The 10,091-nt window shown below is 46.2% G+C and overlaps 1 long non-coding RNA gene across 1 annotated transcript; it reads left to right on the forward strand.

Moving 5' to 3' along the window:
- The first annotated feature begins 7,262 nt into the window (after positions 1–7,262).
- On the forward strand, positions 7,263–9,312 carry LOC147571772 (uncharacterized). The gene is made up of 2 exons (XR_015246841.1): positions 7,263–7,542; positions 8,544–9,312. It is a non-coding gene; the product is annotated as an uncharacterized LOC147571772 (long non-coding RNA).
- The last annotated feature ends 779 nt before the right edge of the window (positions 9,313–10,091 follow it).

Genomic DNA, 10,091 nt, shown 5'->3' on the forward strand with positions numbered 1-10,091 from the left:
GCGTTCTTTGCTTGCTTCGCCCCGCCGGGGCAGGGTGGGTGGCTCCTGTGGCCTGCCTGGGAGGGACACTCGGCTTCCGCTTGGTTTTGCCTCAGCCAGGCAAGCGCCTGTGGCCCAGGGGCTATGACCTGGGGTCAGCCCTGCACCGCTGGGTGGTGGCTTCCTCTCCTCCCCATGAAGCGTCCAGTGCATCCTCCCTGACCCCACCCCCCCCAGCCCCGCCGGGGGCCTACCCGGGACTTCCCAGGGAGGCATCTTCCCAGGGCCTCTGGTGGCCGCTGTGCCGGGGGAATCCTCAGCAGAGGCAGGGGGTGGTGGTGGAAGAGGGGGCCTGGGCTGGTTCCTTCCCTCCTTCACACCTTCTCAACCCACACACCCTGACCCTACACGCCCCACCCACAGTGAGATGGGGGAGGGCTCCGGAGCCAGGGCGCCTACGTGGGGCACAGGGGTGCTTGTGGGCAGAGGAGTTAGGAGAACCACGGCTGGTGGGCCAGTCTCCAGACTGCTGACCTTGCCACGCTGTCCCCTGGGTGACCTTGGGCCCACATCTCTGGCCTGCCCCTGTGACTTCTCTCTGGCGACCGGCCCCCCCCCCCCCCCCCCCCCCCGGGGCGCACTGGGTCCCATCCCCCTGCAGCAGCCACAGCCAGAGCCGCTAGTCCGTGCCTCCCGGCCAGTTAATTTCCTCGGGCTTTTTAATCAGTCCATCTTGATAACTAGTACTGATTATTGAAAGTATTTTAGTAAGTGTCTTTTTTTACTGCTGTATCATGATTACAGGCAAACTTTTTCACCATTAATATTCTTAAATGTATTAGTGGGTTACTTCAAAATATTTTCTGTTACTATATGAAGAGATTTTCCTATGGTTTTTCTTAAAATTGTTAAGTTCTCCATTTGCAATCTGAGTTTTCATCCATCTGAAGTGTTTTCTCCAGGAAAACCCGGGTCCCATCTGGACCAGGGCTGGGCAGGGCTCAGTCTGCTTTTAAAACGTTTCAGCTTTTCATTCTGAAATCAGTTCACACAAAGAAGTTTCAAAAATAGTACACAGTTCCTATCTTCCCTTCACTCAGCTTCCCCGCACACTAACTTCTTACATAACCGGGGTCAAAAACAGGAAATCAGCACTGACTCTCACAGAGCTGCACGCAGACCCTGTTCCAAGGTCCCCGCTGCACACCAGACGTTCCTGGGGGCCAGATCCCAGTCCTGGAACAGGCCTACACTCCCAGCCCGGTCCCCAGCCTCCTCACCCAGGGTCTCCAGGCACCACAAGGGGCGAGGTCCCAGGTCCGACCCCATCGCCCCCAGCCCACCCTGAACGTGTTCCTATCTGAGAGAGGCCGCTGGGCACGGGCTTGAATAGCAGTGGCCTGGGGTAAGCTGACCAACTTGAGTCAGAGTGGCTCTTTCCATCTGTCCCGGATTCAGTTCTATCCCGCCTGGACCCTCCGCACAGTTAGGACCAAGTGTCCCCTGTCCCGCACCCCGCTCTCCTTTCCGTGCAATGGGTGAATGGCCTCGCTTGCCTCCACGGCCCAGCTGCCAGTCACACTTGGCAGGAAGGCCTCCTGGCCTGCCAGGTGTCGGGGGGCAGCGTGCACGTGTATGTGTGGTGCGTGCATGGGTGCGATGCTGCACATGAGTGGTGTATGGTTCTGGTGTGCGTGCGTATTGTATGCCTGTGTGTTGTGTGTGTCGTGTGTCGTGTGGGTGGGTGTTACGTGCGTGTTATGCGTGCTACGTGCGTGTTTGGGGAGGGCATGTTACACCAGTGGAACTCTTGGGTGGGCCTTGGGTGAGAACAAGGCCACGGCCTCCCTCCGGTACCCTCTTCCTCAGAACTATACTCCCACCCTCTAGGGCCTGGCCCAGCCTGAGCAGCAGAGGGATGGTGAGGAGCCCCAAGACATCTGGGATCCTTTAGCCCGGAAGGCAGCAGGCCAAGAGGCTGGGCACCCAGTGTGGCGAGGGGCCGCCCCCAGCCCACCCAGAGCCAGAGGATCCGGGCTCCTGGCCTCCCCCACCTCCCCGACCTTTCCCTGAAGGGGGAGGAGGCTTCCTAGCGAGGAGATAAAATCTCCGCCAGAAAGGGAATGCCAATGCAGAAACAATGCAGGAGTCAGCCTTCAAGGTCACGGAGAGCCTGGCCACAGCCTACCCTTCCTGAGAGAGCTGCCCGGCATTTCCAGGGGTGGAGGCAGAGGCCAGGAGAGGGAGGCGCAGGGAGCCTCAGCCAGTCTGTGGCAAAGACAAAGAGGCAGAGATGCTGCCCTGGTCCGTTTGGGTGGTTCACATGTAAGGTCTGTGCCTCAAAAAGGCAAAAGAAACATGGATAAAATTAAACTTCCTTATAGCCTGCAGCCCAGTGACAAACACTTGAGACCGGAAGATAAGGACATTCCTCTAGGGACCCCCTACTGTCTTAATGTTAACGCCTTACTAGAGAGAGAAGCAACCTTAGCTTGACAATAGCCAGGCCTCCAGAATCCTGTGAGTTTTCCTCAACATAAGAAAATCCTCTTGGAAACTTCCTTTGTCTCTACCTGCCCCCCCCCCCCCCTTAACAGTGTATATAACCAGTCACTCCTCACCATCTCTGCAGCTCTTTCTGCCCACGGCAGCTCTTTCTGTCCCTGTGCTATAATAAAACCACCTTTCATGTTCAAAACGTCTCAAGAATTCTTTCTTGGCCTTTCGCCCACGGGTTCAAACATAAACCATATCATTTGGCGCTCAACGTGGGGCCTGAGTCTTCTCATCTGGACTCCAAGCCTCAGTGCAAACTTGGTGAGTACTTCCTCTCTTCTCTGTTTACTTTCATTTCAGGGGCTTTTCCAGAAGTATGGTCTCATTGGAACACTTTAATGTCTATTGCTCAGGTTGTAATCCTCTAGTCCGTGACTACTCTACGGGCAGGAGAAAGCATGCTTTTGCCTGGAAGCTAGTACCATGGCTGGAATGGTAATAAGACCCAGAAACTTGATGCCCTCTCTTTATTCCTGTCCTTATACAAAGCTGTCTTGGGCACTGGACAGCCACCTAAGTCACCAGGACGGCTGCCAATCTCAAGACCCTCGTGTGAGGTTTCCTCCTCGTTGGTCAAATGTGATCCACTCCACTTCTGTGGTCCAGTCTCTCCTGGCTTGGAGACCTCCACTGGGAGCTGGCCGAAACCAGTGCCAGATTGAATTAAAACCCAACTGGGGACCATTTCGTAGGAAGTTGGCTCTAAAGACTCCATGTGTTAGATTGTCACTTAGACCATGATGGATTTCTATCTTTACTGTTTTCTGTCATTGTTCCCTACTAATTACAGAATTGGGTAATGTCTCCTTGTAAAACTTTTCTAGTGTTTTCCATGGGTTGAAAACAGCAGGTTCTTCAAGGCACTGTATCTCGTCCATACACCAGCGGCCATTTGTAGCCTAGGATGCAACGGGGAAGTGGGGGGATGCCAGCATCCCTCCTCTGGGGCAGGGTGGTGATCATAGCGATTTTGGTCATAAGACCCCTGGTTTGCTTTGACACCAGGAACCTCTGACCTATCCTTCATGGGACACCACCTGGTCTGTATTTTTCTAGGAGCATAGGATCTTCTGCTTCAGGCCCCAAGGACTCTCCCTTGGGATGCCTTTTACCCCCTGGAAACAATTTGGATTGCAAGATTTAAGGGAAAAAACTTAATTTTTCTGTAATCAGAATGCATGGCTTCAGTATTCCTTAGGAGATGAAGGGAAATGGCCCATTAATGGGACATTCAGCTTCAGTATGATCGATCAGTTAGATCTCTTCTGCAGGAAACAGGGCAAATGGACAGAGGTACCCTTGGTCCAGGCCTTCATAGGTTTAGATGAGGACCCTGACCTAAAGGCCTCTTGCAGAATGTGTTTGGCTACTAACCAGGCTAGAAAGCTCTCTCCTGATATATTGGATGGTAACTGTCTAAACTGGCCTCTTCCAAATAAACCCAAGTTGCTGGAGGAAACACAGGCCATCCCCAATGAAGGGGACACTGACTCTCTCTTACTGTTCCTCCTTCTTATTAGACCCAGGAAACTCTTGTATGTGGGGGCTTCTCCCTCATTCATTTCCCAACTTAATGGCTATGGTAATTGGGGACAACTGTCTCTGGTTAGTCTACCTCAGGACAAAGACTTTAAGGAATATTCCCAAGCAGCTGCTGAACCTCCTTTTGTTTCAGAGAAGTTCCTGGTCTTCTCTGGCCTGACATGGACTGCTAAATTCCACTTGTTGGTGGAAAGAAAACCTGTCTTTTCATTTCTCCAAGCTGATGAGCTTTAGGACCAGGAGTCCTCCTTCTCTGCCCTCTGGGGTTTTATCTGGCTCCAGCCTTGTTGGTGGCACCTCACCTCTTCTGCCTCCCCACCTTCCCGTTTCCTCATCACTTGGGTGTGGCGTGCACAACTGGCTCCTATACCATCCTGCATGCCTCAGGCATCATTGGCTTCTTCCTCTCCCTTCGCTGTCAAGGAACAAAGAGCACCCCCTTGGATTTACACTTCCCACTTCAGATTTCCCCACCGATGTCCCAGGTAAAAATTAGCAATGGGAAACAAATTGACTTTTAAGTGGACGCAGGTGGAACAAAATTCAGTATTTAAACTAATTTAAGTTTGTTGGTTTAATTAAAATAGACATGACTTTAGAGTTATCAGTAATGTGGAAAATGTTGGGGTGTTTGGTTTTGGAACTGACAGCCAAGAAAGAACTCTTGAGACGTCTTTGGTGCAAAAAGATGGTTTTATTAAAGCACAGGAACAGGCCGCAAAGGGCAGAAAGAGCTGTCCCGGGACTATGAGGAGTGACTGATTATATACTTGGGAGTTGGGGGAGGTAAAGGCAAGGGGAAGTGTCCAAAGCGACTTTCATATGCTAAAGAAGACCCCCAGGATCCTGGAGTCCGGGATAGTGTCAAGCTAAGGTTGTTTTCCCTCTAGCGAAGCATTAACATCAAGACCGTTGGGAGTTCCTGGAGGAAAATCGTACTCTGCCTGCCTCAAGTATTTGCCAAAGGGCTGCAGGTTATAAGGAAATCTAATTTTATCTACATGTCTTTCTGCCTTTGTTCCCCACATCAGTCAGCATTAAATACAAAACTTTTATTCTACCAAGGCTTGTTGAAGGTCAAATGAGCTCGTGTTATCTTTGTTGCAATTTGTTCCCCAAAAGGTGACTTCAAATGAAGGTCAATTTTGTCTCAAAGCTTTCAAAGTCTTTGGGAACCTGGAACTTTGAAGTTTTGATTGGATGATAAATTGGAATGAATTCATTAGACACCTCTAAGTTTTTTCCAAAAGAGATAAAATACTAAAGCATCAATCACTGAACACAGGTTTGTGCTTTTGCTTTCCAATTGCAGAGAAACTGAGAATATTTGGGTCTATTGGTAAAGATGCTTTGTGCTTTACTGAAAGATTTTACTATGGAAAAAATGTGTTTTGAAAATTGTGGCATGTATTTATAAATTTCAGATTTATTAAAAAAAATTATTTTGACAGTTCACAATTGGTTACTTCTTCATTTTCACTGAGACTAAGTTTCCTAAGAGTTAAAATTCTGCTAACTGTAGTTAAGACTGTTGGAGATAGGGAAACAACTCTGAATGAAAAAGTGATACAAGGTTTATGGGGGGAAATCTTTGGAAAGAAATTTTATATATCATCAGGACTGAGGTTGAAATCGAGGGATTTTAAAAGTACATTGGTGGGGCACCTGGGTGGCTCAGTTGGTTGAGCATCTAACTTTGGCTCAGGTCATGATCTCATGGTTCGTGAGTTCAAGCCCCACATTGGGCTTGTTGTTGTCAGTGTGGAGTCCACTTCAGACGCTCTGCACCCCTCTCTCTGCCCACTGCCATGCATGCTCTCTCTCTGTCTCAAAAATAAATAAACATTTAAAAAAATAAAAGTACACTGGCGTGAGACTGAAATTCTGTTTTCTTTCTCTTAAAAAGACAAAGTTTTCTTGGATTGGTCTGCTCTTGATAAGAAAATGTAAATAAATTTCTCTTTTCTCTTTTGTCTGCTGGGAAAACCCAAGTTTCTATGTTTTGCCTTTAGCAGGTCTTTGATTACTTAAGATGGTCAAAACCTCTCTATATTAAGGGAGTTAAAGTTTTGCTAACAACTATATAGCCCTACATATTTCCCTTTGGATTAAATAAATCCACTTCCGTTAAATAAATAATTAACTTTTAAGTTTTGTAAAGATCTGTAATCCTATTCAGAAATGTGCTTCATAACTTTCTGAGGTTCTTAAACAAACTTCCCGGATGTAAAGTGTAAATGAAGTCTTTTTGACTAATTCCGTCTTTTTATTGGGTATGGGAAGTGACTCTGGAAGCATTGTTAAACAAATAAGCTTAGATTGCATTTAGGTAAATAGTATAACTATTCTTGAGATTACATGCAATTCCTAAACTTTTAATAGCTTTGGCATGAGGCCATCACTCGATATTCTGATTATTGAAATGTTCTGTGTCACAGAAATAATGAGATTTCCTTGTCAGCCATATTATGACCTCAAAATCACCATGTCCATTTTGAGTCTTTTGTCATTTATTGTTATTATTCTTATTCTCTTGCAAAATGTGTTTCATCTTCAAGGAGATTCATAAAAAAAGGGCTTTGGACAAAATCAGGGTTTTTTTGATCTTTAAAACTGGTTAAAAAAAAAAAAAAGGGAGGGAGGCTCCTGGGTGGCTCAGTCAGTGAGCATCCAACTCTTGATTTTGGCTCAGGCCCTGATCACATGATTCATGAGATGGAGCCCGGTATTGGGCTCTGAGCTTATAGTGCGGAGCTTGTTTAGGATTCTCTCTGTGTCCCTCCCGTGCTCGTGCTCTCTCTCTCAAAATAAATAAGTAAACTTAAAAAAAAAAAAACAAATAAATTTGGTATGAATTTCCAGAACTAAAAAGTTGCATTGAAGCTGAACAAGAATCAGCAACATGGGACTAAATGAACTGAGGAAGAAGATTATGGTTTTGTGACTCTTTTTGAAATATTTCTGGTTCTCCAATGTTTGCTCTTCTGGATTAAGAAAACTTTCTCTTAAGTTATCCATGATACACAGAAATAGGATAAAATATTCTTCTGTGAACAAATGGAAATGTTTGACTTTTTTCTGTACCTGAGCCCTCTGAAACTGAAAAAGCGTCAGTGAGTATTCTTTCTTTGGCAATTACATTTATTTGCATTAAGTTCAATAAGAACCTCTTCTTGTAACCGGAAACCATTGGAAACACTGGTTGTCCTACCAAGTCTTTGACTGAAGTGTCATATTTGAGAGCAACATGCATAGACTCAGATATGACCAGACAGCTTTACGGAACTAAGGTTGACTTTATGAAACATGGAGCCAATAAAGCCCCTTGGAAATGCTGGCCTGATACCTTGCTTCCAGAGTTCCCAGCAGCCTTACCAGGTGAGTAAAGAATGTCCCTTCCTGGCAGGTGCAAGAACCTCAAGATGTTTGGGGACCTCATGAAGAGGAATTTCCCCAAATCTACAGGTATTTCAGGCATGTCTGATGGCAAATATTTGGCTTGGCTTCTGAATAGAGAGACTACTAAAAGTTCTATCTAGATTTCTCATAAAAAGTTCCAGCAAAGCAGATTTTAAAAGATCTGTGTGGTCAATCGTGATTCTTGCTGAGTGTATGCAAATAATTAAGCCAAGTCTGTTAAAACTGGACTTGTTTTACAAACAAATTAGTCTTGATTTGGTTATCTCTGTTTAAAAATGAAGGTGATTATAGAGAGAAAATGTGTTCCAATAACCCATCTTCGTAGATATTAGATTTTAAGCGCTCAAAACTCAAGACACCGTGTTTGTAATTTGCTCCAACTATGAACTTGTATTTTTCTTTCGTTTCCATAAAGGTGCCTCTTATTCATTACCCGATTGCTTACAAAACAAAACCAAGTATATCATGGCTAATACCACCTGCCACACAATTAAGGCCTTAAATGACTCTCAAAATGGCATTAGATATTTTAACAAGGTGGAACATGTACTTGCTAGCACAAAAACAGAACGCTGTGTATACATTCCTGATATCACAAAAACATGACAGGATTGCTAAAAGATATAAATACTCAAATCTGCACTTTAAATGATCTCTCTCTTTCCTTCAGTGATTGGCTAAAACCCTGTACTGGAGGAAGGTTTTTGTCAACTATCAAAGGCCTTTTTTTTTTTTAAAATTTTTCCACGTTTTTATTTATTTTTGGGACAGAGAGAGACAGAGCATGAACGGGGGAGGGGCAGAGAGAGAGGGAGACACAGAATCAGAAACAGGCTCCAGGCTCTGAGCCATCAGCCCAGAGCCTGACGCGGGGCTCGAACTCACGGACCGCGAGATCGTGACCTGGCTGAAGTCGGACGCTTAACCGACTGCGCCACCCAGGCGCCCCTCAAAGGCCTTTTTTATTGGGCTTCTTTTTCTCATAAAAATATTATGATATTGAAATAATAATATTTTGTTGTCGTTTCTGGCATCTCTCTGCCTAGGGTCAAGACTCCTTCCCTGCCATAACTTCCAGCCGACAGATGATCCTTTCTACGCAAGGGAGGTTCACATATGTTGTCCACCTTGGAATGGCTGCCTCTGCCTTTGGTAACTCTTAGAGATAGAGATAGGACACATATTTTCCAACTGACCAGTGTTGACCCATAGGTAGGGACATCTCTACACCCCTATTCAATAGGAAGAAGCTACAGAAGATGAGACTGTAATAGGTCAACTTATAAGATATCAGAAAGCTTATTGTATATAAGTTTGGCTTAAACTCACCTTTCATGAATAGTCGAGATAAAAGGCTTATGTAGTTCCCTATTAGGGTGATCGGAAATTACTAACCGCCCTATCTCACTTCTGTGACCTTGCCAGCTTGCTAAATAGATAACTTAGGATGGAAAACGCTTCCCCTCCCCCTCTACCAAGATCTGGCCTAGGCAAGACCAACATGTAAAACGTCACGTACTCACCTACGGCATCTCAGGTGTCCAACTATGATTGGTCATTTTAAGCCCTCTTAGGACAAAGACTTTTAAATTGATAGGTTCCCGCCAAAACTAACGTCTGTGTGTCACAATATAATTGGCTACCATGAAATGCTGTAAATTGTAATTGGTTAACCAAATAATGACGTATTCTGACTTGCTAAAATCCATATAAGCTCACGGCTGCCTTTGTTCGGGGCCATTCTCTGCACTTTTCTCCTTAAGATCAGGAGATCAGGTTTGGCCCGGCCGTGAATAAAATCTTGCCTTGCTTCTATTCGGCGTCTGGTGGTTTTTTCGACAGCACCCTGTTTTAGAGACCTTCCACCCTCAGGAATCTTAAAGATTTAAGGGTCAAAATTGTTCAGGGGAGGAATGATGTGGGGAACAAAGGCAAAAGAAATGTAGATAAAATTAACCTGCTTTAGAACCTGCAGCCCACTGACAGATACTTGAGGGGGGCAGAGGAAGACATTCCTCCAGGGACTCCCCAACTGTCTTACTGTTCATGCTCCCCTAGAGGAAAAAACAAGCTCAGCCTGATGAAAGCCAGGCCTCCAGGATCCTGTGTCTTCTTTAAAATCCTTTCAGGGGCGCCTGGGTGGCGCAGTCGGTTGAGCGTCCGACTTCAGCCAGGTCACGATCTCGCGGTCCGGGAGTTCGAGCCCCGCGTCGGGCTCTGGGCTGATGGCTCGGAGCCTGGAGCCTGTTTCCGATTCTGTGTCTCCCTCTCTCTCTGCCCCTCCCCCGTTCATGCTCTGTCACTCTCTGTCCCAAAAATAAATAAACGTTAAAATCCTTTCAGAAACTTCCTTTGTCTCTACCTCCCTCCCCCCCCTTAAAAGTATATAACCAATCGCTCCTCACAATCCCTGCAGCTCTTTCTGTCCTGGGCTCCTGTCCTTGTGCTATAATAAAACCACCTTTTTTTTGCACCAATAAGCGTCTCAAGAATTGTTTCTTGACCGTTAGCTCTGGACTCCACATCAAATCACACCAGGTAGGGGTTGGGGGGACTGGTGAAGCCCCCCACCCTTCCTCCCCACCGACAGCCAG

Source organism: Puma concolor, chromosome F2 (assembly GCF_028749965.1).
Source record: "Puma concolor isolate L17-30 chromosome F2, mPumCon1.1.hap2, whole genome shotgun sequence".
Taxonomy (NCBI): Eukaryota; Metazoa; Chordata; class Mammalia; order Carnivora; family Felidae; genus Puma; species Puma concolor.